The sequence below is a fragment of the Diachasmimorpha longicaudata genome, chromosome 2 (genome assembly GCF_034640455.1).
Source record: "Diachasmimorpha longicaudata isolate KC_UGA_2023 chromosome 2, iyDiaLong2, whole genome shotgun sequence".
Taxonomy (NCBI): domain Eukaryota; kingdom Metazoa; phylum Arthropoda; class Insecta; order Hymenoptera; family Braconidae; genus Diachasmimorpha; species Diachasmimorpha longicaudata.
This window is the reverse complement of record NC_087226.1, coordinates 559701-572132: the sequence shown is the minus strand read 5'-3', so window position 1 is coordinate 572132 and position 12432 is coordinate 559701. Positions and strand designations below refer to the sequence as shown.

At 34.8% G+C, this 12432-nt stretch overlaps 1 protein-coding gene and 1 long non-coding RNA gene across 3 annotated transcripts in view; one reads left to right on the top strand and one right to left on the bottom strand.

Annotated features, from left to right (window-relative positions):
• The window catches only part of LOC135173103 (uncharacterized), a 45671-nt gene extending 33888 nt beyond the window's left edge, over positions 1–11783 (bottom strand). The window contains exon 1 of the long non-coding RNA XR_010301246.1: positions 11447–11783. This is a non-coding gene — a long non-coding RNA (uncharacterized LOC135173103). The remainder of the gene's footprint in view (positions 1–11446) is intronic.
• Positions 1–12432, top strand: part of LOC135173099 (transcription factor Ken 2) — a 72020-nt gene that overhangs the window by 8932 nt on the left and 50656 nt on the right. The gene's annotated exons all lie outside the window — the stretch shown is intronic.

Below are 12432 nucleotides of genomic sequence, written 5' to 3'. Positions count from 1 at the left end.
ATGAGCCAAAAACATTTCGCACTCCTAATGAAAATTTTGCAGAGATATATTATTATTTTAGAACAGCGTGATGCAAAATAAATTACTACGTGAATAATCAACTGACAAGAGTTGAGATCGACTGCTGAAAAACAATCGGTACTTACACTATTTTTCCGATTTCATCACATTTCTCAGTCGACTTAACACGAAAAGTCTACCTCAATTTTTATCTCTAGACAAAACAAGAAAAACTGAAGCTTTCTGAGTGAAAAAAACCTCGCGATTGCGTAAACATCCTTCCTCCATGAAATGAAGAAATTATTTCCAAGGTTACTTGAGCAATCGCAATCGCACACCTGTCCCTGTCACCCACCTGAAACCAGCATCCTAGGTGTCACCTCTGGGTCACGAGTACAATCCACTAGCAATTGCATCCTCTATCGTTTGAATTACTAATTAAACAAATACAACTACCTACGGCATAAATTAGTGTCGTGAGTGTAAGGCGGCAGAGGGAACTAATTAACACGATTGCGAGCACTCACTAGATACGTGTGAATGGAAGACAGTGCAATATATTCATTGATCATTCCAGGTTGATCCAGAGGCTCGTGAGCCAAAAATATTTCATATTGCAGGGGACAAAAATTGAGTCTCCACAAATTGTACTTTTCATCCAAGTTTCGTAAAGTCGTTCTAAATTTAATCAATTTCCAGTGTTCAAATTTGTCAATTGAATAATTAGAGTTCCTCAGCTTAATGACATTTCGGACAGAGCTATTAATTTTTCAAATATCAATTTATATGACGAATCTAATGATGATATTATTCAGTTCTTATTCGTTTACCCTGCATTACTTTATATTTTTCGATCCGTTTTTGGACGTCAATTCACTAATAGCGATTTGCGGATTGAATTTTTGTTTACTATCAAATGAAGTAGCTTGTATAACGGCTTAATTACCCTGTTATTAACGTTATACCAGCTATTTTTCATTTTCCCTTATGGTCAAATACCATTTAGCTTCGTAAATAACAGTCTTTCAAATAGTTACAAATAAATTGGATATATTTTATATCAGTTGCATCTGAAAATTTGTTACTCCTGAAAGAGTCGCGTATAGTTCGAGTTACTGAGATTATCAACTAACTCCTGTCTTTGGTCTGCATATTTAGGACAATGTCAAAGGACTTGATTAAATATTGAGTTGACTTTTTCCTTTTGACACTATTTGTTTGCTCTACAATTCTGGTGGACGTCTCTTTGTGGTCGTGGATTGAATTATTGACTCGAAATTTTGTCATTGGAAAGCTAGAAAATTTTTATAATCAACGTCACTTTAATTTTTCCCCTCTTGCGATTGGATTTTTTAATCTCTAATCACTCAGATATTCATCACTCATTTGCTGTAATCATCACGTGTACGCTCATTAGCTTGCCTATGTTAATTAGCCTAAACTTTCATAGACCACCGATTTTCTATTTTGTAGGGACATAACGTAAATCCTCTCATTTAAATAGATATGGAAAAAAACTTGTTTTAACATTCAATGGTAGCTGTGTGTGATGGGTTGCCCTCCTCCGACTACTCGGATGTCAATGTTCCACATAATGGGCGTTGATATTATATTAACTACCCTATGGCTTGAACACAATTTTAAATTTTAAAATGTTTTTTTTTCCTTCAACAACATATTAAAATAATTTTTTCCCACAAAATTGCATGTTCCAATGTTGAAAAAATGTTGAAAAAATATTTTCTACTCGTACAATATCGAGATTCAAATTCGTACTGGTAAAGTGTAAATAACAAAGGCACTGTATAATGTCTGCGATTTTAGGCCCAAATGGGACTAAAATGGACGAGTTGGGGTTTCACTGTAAATGTTAAGTCTAATAACGTATTTCAATGGATTTCGGGCGATACAAACCCTTTGTCATAACTTTCTGGTCGCCAAACAGCAGAAAATTTCGGGAAATATGTCTGGATATTTCGTTATAATGAATGGAACAAATAATGGGTTGCGACCGCAGTGTGTTGTTAATGACGTTACAAGTAGCATAAATTATCCTGCGCATCACTTCATCGATCCGGCATTGGATAACGTGCTTATAAAGATTGAGTTAGGAAACATATTAAGGTGACGTGTAACCACGTTCTCGGCTAATTTTAATGCAGCCAACCCCCTGAAGGAGTTTCAAATAATTGAGGAAAAGTTTATCTACATTCTCATCTTTTAATTTGTCGTACAACGAGCATCAAAACTGTTCTATTCTACAACTATTGGAGTTTTCGATATGTCCAGAAATCCTTTTCCTTCTGAGTTAGCAAACGACTTTCAAAGTATCTAATTTGCGTATATATTATATTTTGAGGAGTGATCCAAGAAAATAATACCTTCAGTTTGGAAACTGAAATCTTTCATGTGGCGGTGAAATGAGGCAGTTAAACTTTGAGATCTTATCAGTTTCGTAATTATCTCACTAGGATATCGCTTTATGAATAAATGTCATTAACTCCTTCTTCTATATGACGTTCTGGCGACACAAAAGATCGGCTGGCATATTGCAATCATGGATAATATGGAAGTACGCAAAATGCAGACTCTACGACGTCCATCAACCAACCTTCACCGGGAAATGATATTTCTTGACGATTCTTAGGGCCTAGACTTCCATTCGATCATTTTCGAAAGATTAAAAATTCCAATGTCCTAAGCCGGACTCAAACCCCCCCTTCACAGGACCCGTCGTCCGGCCGAACCATTTAACAATTTTTTTTTTCATAATATTTTGGCCACCGTCATTGGTCCTCTGAAGTTTAATAATGAATTATTTATTCCAAAATTGATTTTTTGGAAATGCATCATCATTTTGCTCGGCATTCAAAATGAGGATTTCAAAGTGATAAAGAGCGTCTCAATTTGCTATTGTTAATACAGTGTTATCGATAGTAAGTCCTTCAGATGTTCGAAAATAACACAGACTTTTATGTGAAGATGTATTTTGGCGGTTAGGAATAATAATAAAATGGTAGACGATTACGCAATATTATATTGTGTCATTAGGGGAGGAATATAGTGTACTCTGTGGAAAAGCGGCGTATTGACCATTTTAGCACTTTTCCTAGGCCAAGGAGTAGGAATTCTGGAAGTCCCTTTTTGTAATTCTTCTCCATAAATGAGTTTTCGATACTGGGAAAAGGGGAAACAATAAATTTGGGGGCGAAAAGTGTCTTTTTAATTGAAAATTTCTTTCAGTTTTCATATAGAAATATTTTTTTGGGAACATTGGGATAAACAAAAGTGTGCAACAAGTCTGATTCCCGACAAAAGGAGACCTAAATACTAAAACATCGTTTAGGTTCACAGACATGTGAATGTATGTCGAAGTGTTAATTGTAAGGGAGTTCTTTAAAGACGAGTTTCATTGTTGAGGAGAGGTCTTTTTAGAACAGATTACTCATTGATGAACAATCAGTTTCTCACCATAACAATCATTCGTTCGGAATTGGAATCTATTTTATTTGATTTTTAACGAAATTCTCTGCAGTTTCACTGAGTGTGGATAAAGAAATTAGTAAATGTTTTTGCAAGATTACGTGCGTTACAGAATTTTACAACCTGTTTTTGGAAATGGACAAGGCCTCCCCAGGAGTCAGAGCCCATATTTTTAATTCTGATTAAGGTATGCCGAAGTAACTGGATTTGTAATGAGACTTGTCTCGACTATGAGTCCCAATATATTTATTCAGATACGGAATTTTACCAGAAAACAATTTCGTACTGATTTCGCCTGATTTTCAATTTTCTTTCCCCCAAGTTCTAGTGAGAAACTTGATAATTGGAATAAAATGTTTTGCGTATTGAATTTGAAAAATTCCAAGTTGCCCCAATATACAAATGGATTAACCCATATATTTTTGGGTCGTTCCATGTAATATACCTCATCGTACCGTAATTATTCCGCAGTTCTAGCAAATATTTAAATTTACACAAATGAAGTCAGTATAGAGGAGAAAAAAAAGGCAATTTATTAAAACAATTATGAAAAATAATTTTAATTGTTTCCTACGATAATCGCGTGGATTCCCACGTACGTCTGATAATGAGAGGAGTGAAAGAGAAAAAGAATTGGAAGAGGAAAAAGGAATGATGAAGAGGGGAGAAGATAGAGGACGATGTGGGAAAAGAGGAAGCTAATCAGTAGCGGAGGTACGCTCCGACGAATCCCAAGGTCTTCAAAAGGAGTCAGACTGGCGTCGTTCTGTGCTGTTGTGCTGTCTTTCGTATCTCTTTAATTACAGCTTCGTTTTATATCGCAGTTGCCACGCGTTTTCACCTCTATAACCGGCTAATGCGTCTCCTCATCGCCCCCTGAGGGTGAGAAAAATAGCTGGACCATCACACGCAAAAAAATTTGTGAATTTCTATGAAAAATTACTGTGCTACTTACAATCTCGGGGCAAAATATAGTCTTGAGAAAAACTACTACGCCATCTAGTAAAATTTTTGAATCCGCTCAGGAAAACTTCTACATCGGCCTCGTAAAAATTCAAACTCTAATGGGGGGCGACGAGATGGATGCTAAGTGGCTGATGCAACAGCTCCAATGACCGAGTCCAACATCGGCCCTAATCGGATGTATATTTGGCACTCATCGTTAACCAATCACGATGAGTTAACGAAAAATTGTTGTATAGTACAGTAAAAAATGAAGGAAGGCACAACCAAGTAAACTCATTTAGTTAGGAATTTTTTCAATTTTTCATTTCAACTCAAATAAGTAATGAGAGACTTTCAAATTTGACGAAGCCCCATGTCATTGATTGCAAAATGTATAACAAAATTTATGATATTGATAGTAATTTTTATGTGTGAATAAAACACATTTCAGTAGTCTAACGTTTTTCCACCTCAATTCTCGAGCCCAGGACAGTAATTTTTTTACGAGTTTTCTTTGAGTGCAGAGGCTTTAATAAGCGCTCTCATTACTTCACCTAAGCTCTGTGGAACGTGTGATATGCTTTCTTATGATATATGGGAGATATCGACGTTGGTTTTCATTTTTTCATATTAAAGAATGAAGTAAATAAACAATGGCTCATTCATTAGGGACAGGCTGGATTCTTATCTCTTATTATAATCTCAGTCACCGAATTGATTTATCATGAGTTTATTCACTCCACAAGTAAGTTGTTAGATCGTTAAGTTAATGTTTATATCAGAAAAAGAGAATTAGTAAGTGTTAATTAAATTAAGATACCGAAATAGTGACGATTAAAATGTGATTAGGGCGCGATTAGAGGGGAAAATCGAAATATGGGGATATGACGAAACAAAAATCGAAATTTCTATCGCCTCATTTCAGTTATTTAATCCTTGGAGAATTTGAAGTTGAGTCTTAGTATCGTAATCCGTTTAGATATCCGTTAGGGATATTTTTCATAGATGATTTTTAAAATGAATACTTAATGTAGCATTCCATAATCTGCGTAGATATTGAATGAAATATCTGAGATTGTGGTCATTAATTGCTAGAACTGAGTCACACTTGTGTACAAAATTCCGCTCTAACTGAAGGTTAACTATCTTGCACAAATTCTTAAATGAATGATCATTCATTTTTTCGCAATTTTTCCTTGTCAGCGCTCTCGACCACACCATAATTTCGCGAAGCGTATTTTTGTTTGTAATGTTTTTCTTCGATTTTTTATAAACTCGCGCTTTGCGCACGCATATATATGGAATATTATATAATAGATAATATAATTTCTTAAAAAATGGAATTTGATATTATATGATAACAATTGTATATTTAGATTTTTTTACGGATCTATGAGAATTTCGAAGAAGAACTCGCATAAACAATGCAAATTGTTAACAACAATAAAAATGACAGCTTTTCGAAAAGGTAACCGAGAGATTCGCAATGAGAGGTATTAAAAAGGGAGTATTGGTTTTATTGGATGCCGTATAAACAAACATACGTAGATATAAACAAAGAAAGTTAGATGGAGGACAGCGTTATGTACGGAGAAGTGTTGTAGATGTAAGGAGTACAACTATTTGAGCAAATGCATTGAATAGCATTTGGGTCACAGTTGCCCTCGACGTTCAACGTTCAACGTCCTGTCTCTCCCCACGTTAATTACTGTGACTAAAATGACCCATAGGGAGTCTCTACCCCTCTCCCTTCTTGTAGTCTGGCCCCTCCTTTATCTTTTTTCAGTTAAATATTTGAGCCACGCGAGCCGTGCGCGTGTCACTCCCGACTCCCGAGCCGCATCGGGTTGAAGTGAGAAAGGGAAAGAGGCCAATGAAATTTTACATAGATTTAGTCCCTCAGGTCTGACAACCCAGCCCCATGGTGCCTCGGGGAGTTTACCTGTTGCTACGGTTATTTATTCTCTTCTACCCCTGAGTTGGGCTAATATTCAGTTTCTCGTAACCCTTTCGTAAGTGAATCCCTGGCACCTCATGCTGTTTGTCTTTACTTAGGGATCGAGAGGGTTAGGGATTATTAGTTAAGTGAAATTTTATTATTCACTCGGCGGCTCAGCCCAATCCTTTCTCTTTTCTCCGTAAATTTTCAGATTTGCAGATTAAAGAGGTGTTTATGGGTTTCGTTGGGGAATGGCATCCTCTAACAATTTTATCTCGGGTTGTTTCCTTCGAGGAAAAATAAGTTCCAATGCCAAATTACTTTTGGATAATTTTACTGTATTTTACTGAATAATCACTCAGACTGAATGAGTAAAAACAATAAACTGAGAAATATCCACTGGAATTATAAAGCAAGCAACCAGTGACACTAAGAAAAGAGGATCAGAATTCGTTCAGCTTTACTACAAGGATATTGCCAAGACTTGGTATGAGAGCTGGAAACGTCCGAGAGAAACAATAGTTACTATCCAATCATTAGCACTTAGCAGCCTCTCGAGAAATAGTGGGAATAATCAATGATCCCAGCCACTGCTAGAGAACAGCAAGCTCAACATTTAATCAGGTCCTTTGACATTGTCCTAAATATGCAAACCAAAGACAGCAGTTAATAGACAGTCTAGGAAAATTGAACTCTACGCGACCTTTCACGATTAAAAAATTTGCAGATGCATGTGAATGTGGTATAAATATATACCAAATATATTTATAAATATTTGCAAGGCTGTAATTGACAAAGCTAAATCGAGTTAACCTAACTCTTGGTATTAAAAAGGTCACTGTCGTAACCAACGGCCTCACTCGATGTTCGATCAGAGACAGTTTGAAAGGGGAATACGTAAAGTTTTATTAGAAGAAGAAAACCTTGGTTCAAAGGGAAAAAGTTATTTGGAAAAATCATATCCTGAGTAAATAGAATCGGCGCCAACCATCACAGCCTAGCAGAAATTAAATCTTTTAGTTTTAAAGAAATGCTTAATAAAAAGGAATATAATTGTGTAAGGTACAATAATTAAAAAATGAGGAAAGTAGGTCTGGGTTCGGGTAATTATATCACTCGCCTCCGGCTTATGCTAGAAGTCTTTCGCGAGCCAAAAACTATTTTTTGGCCGCGGTACGAAGTATACTACTATTACGAGACCGTGGTGGGAAATCTCCGAGAGTTTTCATATAATTTATGTAAACAAATATCATGAAAAATTGATGTTTAATGGAAAAAAATTACATGAAATTATGACCCTATCAATGATTGGCCCACCCCTCGCATTCCATATTTTTCAATCGTGCAATAATTAATTATTTTTATATCTCAATTAAATTATGTGAAACTATTTTTCTATTTTTCTTTGCTGACTTTTTAATGATGTTAAAATCAGATTATTTCTAATGTTCGAAATATTTCTATACTTATTTTTCTCATCGAAAAAATTCTATATTCTATTATTCTCTTCAATTAGTAAAAATAAGGTCAATTTCGCTTCACATAATAGTGAACCACAAAATAGTGGAGTTCTTCACCAAGTCGTACTCGTTTTGAACCAAATTCATAAAAATGTTTTGTGGAGCAAATATGTACGACACCTGTGCCGAAATCGAAAATTGGTTTGTAGAATTCACTTTAGTTTAAAAAAACTGATTTCCTGTTGCAAAACAAGAAGTTTTCAGTATAAATAATGGAACTTTTCAGTCAGTCATTACGAAATCGACTCAAAAATTGAACATGATGGTAATATTTGATACATGGGTTACATAAAAATTATTAAAACTTCGCAAAGTTCCGTAATTTTAGATAAAAATCAATCTCTGACAATTTTGGGAAATTTCCTGCGACCATATTTTACTTGAAAATTTGAAGAAAAATATAATTTTTATTGAATATTTCTCTGTGTGCCTGCAAGGAGGAATCATAATTTCAAGCAATATTTCTTTATTCTTTGATGCTCATTTCATATTAAATTCTATTTGCACACGATTCTATAATAATCTCTTTTAACTATTTAACTATAACAAAGAAAAATGGATTCCTGAATGAAATACATTTATAAGTATATGACAGCAATTTTGTAACCTAGAGAGTAAATATTTATTTTTAATCAACCATATATCTTCTCGTACAGATAATCAATCCAGTGAGCTAAATATATTGGTATTGTTGAAAGCCGAGCAGCTATTTGCTGTTCGAGACTTTCAAATCCGGAGGTAACAATATATTTCCGTAATTTTCAACTAACAATTTTCTTGCTTAAAAGAAGACATGTTTCAGAGTTTGTTGGTCGCATTTTTATTATCGCTTAAGGGCTTCCCGACCATTTAATTTCTTAAATTCGACCCCAGAGGCTGATTCGTTAGAGAGAAAGTCATGATAATTCGTTTCAAACATATTTTTAATAGTTCGATGAAGAGAAAAGTGATTCTACACCTGAACGTTTTTAAAAATCTCCAACCTATTTCCAGACTTTACTTTTCTGTACAATTGAAATGTTAAATATAAATCGGTTGCGAAAATAATAATAATAATAATAATAATAATAATAATAATAATAATAATAATAATAATAATAATAAATGATTTATTGAAAATGAAATGAAATGATTAAAATGTTTCGCCACAGGAACAATTCCAGACACTTTTCCAACAGAAAACTTGAGCAGACCCTTTCTACAATTCCTTTCACTTTCATCTATCGGCTCTTACATTGAATTCTCTCGTGAATGTACTGTACTAGCTAAAGTTACTACCCATCCACCTGGTTGGATTTCTCTCCCCTCTTCTTTTCTCCTTTTGGTACCTCTTTCACTTTCTTTGTACTCAGAATACCCGGTCCTGAGAGTTGTAACGATGCCCTCTCCCATTCAACTCGCCGTAAAATGCCTCCTTAAGTACTCAGAAACAGAGGGATAAATTATGGCAGACCTCTGAGAAAGGGTTTAAAGCCAAAATGGAAAGTCCCGGACAATAATTCACGAGTTATTTAACATATATCTTTGATTCATTCTGTCTCAACTCGACACCACTTATTAAGCTATCGTCTTACGATGCGTTTAGGTAACGTTGTAATTCTTCACTTCCTTTGGATGCGATGAGAGCATAATTTTCAGGCAATCACATCACTTTTCTTTGGCTTTTTGCTGCTCGTGGCAGACGAAAAATAATATTTTCATCACCCCGTGTCGGAAAAGTATCTTCTTGTTTACTTGTAAACGAAGAATGGTACAGTTCGCTAATCGCTACACGTAACACCACTAATAACAACTATAGTTCGAATACACGAGCGATGGGCTGTTCCAACTCCAGAATTATTATCCCCATAATTTATGATTATTGTGATTTTTACTATAATTTCGCTTCGTGGGAGGGAAATCTTTTTTTAACGAAGCTGGCCCAGCTAGAAATCGAAACTTGAATACAGCTTGATGCAAGGTTTCCTTGCACGAGTCAAACTAGGCGCAATGCCTATAGGTGAACGGGTGGCGCTTGAAAACTTTGCCTATCTGTAGGTATAGAAGGAACCTACGCAGAAGCTTGCAGCGTCGGCCATTGGTATGGTTATTACAAGAATACAGTGATGAGAGATTTTAATCTAATCGAAAGTTCCTATCACTAATGGCACTTGTACATAACCTCAACATGACACTCAGTTGTCCTAAATCTTTTTAGTTGTATGTATAAGGATGACACAATAACAATCTTAAAATGTAACGCTAAACAAAACCTTGAAACGTCACGTATTCAATAGTAGGGACTTTTATTAAGAAGAATCAAAAGAAATATATAAGATGTGTTACTCAATCATACGTCTACTTCGTTTGCACTGTAATTGTTTATTAATCAAGCTTACAAATACTAATTTCAAATTGTACATAGCGTACATAGATCGCTAGGGATATGGAATGCACGTGTTTTTCCTGTAGGCTTGTATTTAGCTAACGATACATCCCAATAGTTACATTACATATATTGGGAAGAGACCGATTTGGAACAAACTATCATTTACTACTCTGATAAGACCTACCTAGCCGGAATGTTCAACCTTGCAAACTCGACTCCTATTTTTACCTGATGGGAGTTGAAAAATGAACATTTTTCTCGCCAACAGACATATCTAGTAAAAATTACAGAACTCGGCGTTCTCGCACCGATTACGAGATCGACTAGAAAATTTCAGATAAATTTCAGATTCAGATAAAAGTTACGAAACCTTGAGGAAAAATTCCTACAATTGCACTCCGCTTCGTAATTACGGAAAAACGTAATTTATTTTGAATATTTCTCTCCGTGTGCGACCTGGTGGGACATTGGACTTGCATCTGCAGATCTTTTATTTTCCATCCCTAGGCTAGTAATATACTGTTTTGTCACTGCAGGATTCTTAAAATTTATAAATTTGATTTTTTTTAACACGAAATCATTGGGAAAGCTTTCCGAGAGCCTTTGTAATAAATATTTAGAGATAAATCAATAGAGGGAGAAATTAGAATTGGGTAATCACCACGCTAAATAATTGGCCCCTAAAGTCAATAGGGGGGGGGAGATGAAATGCCAAATCTTCTAATACTCTGCATACAGTTCGAATTCATTGATAAGAAAGGTCAATTTTCCGCGAGAAAACCTGCCCCACTCTATGAAAAATTCTGACATGAAACGTATATTTTCTCAGCACAAAATTTTTTTCTTCCCCTCTATTCGTTCAGAAGAAACATTAAATGTGAAACCCTATTCCCTCTTAGTTTCTATATTTATGTTATTATCGGTTTGTAAACCCGATGGAGGAGTTCATAAACACGGAAATTTATGAAAAAGTACTGTGACTAGTCATTAATTACAAAGTAATCAGCCTTCATAATTTAACATTAATAAATAGTGCAGAAAATTCAACACTCGTTTTTTGCAGTTTTTTTTTGTTATCAGCAGTGCTCTAATTTCTTGGTTTGAAATGTTTATTGCTGTGCTATATAGTCGTACCTGTCTCACTGTGGTTTCCTACTTCACGACTTTGTTCGTTATTTTTTTTCAACTTACACCTTACAAAGCGATAAGCCATATCGACGTTATTAATGGCCTTTCTCAAGTATTGTGATTCCTTCAAACAGTCCTCTTCGTAATGTATTTTTTTCTCCGCTTTTGACAGACAACCATCTTGTGACCATGAAATATACTATTATCTTTTTCACGGGCAAATTTCGTGTTTGATAAAAAAAGAATAGTGTGACACGTTTTCGTAGATTCAGAGATTGTGATAACGGAGTTTTCAGTTCAATAACAAGTCTTCTAATCTAATTTTCTTATTTTTCCACAGAATAACGAATTAGATTTCAAGAAGAACATAAAATTAGGGTAAAAACTTGGCGTAGCAACAAAAAATTTCGTTGAAATTTCCGGTAAAATTGTTGGAAATTTTCAATAAATAATTTTTGTTGATTGAAATTTTGAGGAATATTGAATTAGAAAATGTCTCATTGCATGAGAAATTGAGACGAATGTTTTCCTCAAATTCATATTCTAAAATTCCGTTTATTCTTTTTTAAGCAGCTTTCACTGGAAAGCTTTTTCGAATTATAGAATTCTGTTATTTTTGGGGGAAAAAAATCCTCACTTGAACTCTCAGATACACTTGTAGAAGATCTTCTATTTATTTTTTCCCTCGTGAATGTCGAGATAAATTGTTATCAAAGACTAAGGCTTTTATTTAAGGTGTATTTCCTCGTAGAATGATGATAGTTTGACGAAAAACTTATGATTTGAGGTATTGCGTAAGTTAAGGCATGTTTGGAAGTATAGTGTCGTCAGGGACAGTAATAAAAAATCAAGATCTTGATGATCTTCGTACGTCCTGTCCTTGATATACACTGAGAAAAAAATGATTTTCCCAAATATATTTACTTGCCACCAGTAAATCCACGGAAATATTATCCTGAGACATCCTACTGCCAACTAAATTTTCTTGTATTTTGGAAATATTCTTGGGACAAGAAATTTTTTTTCTCAATCAACCAAAAATACGTAAT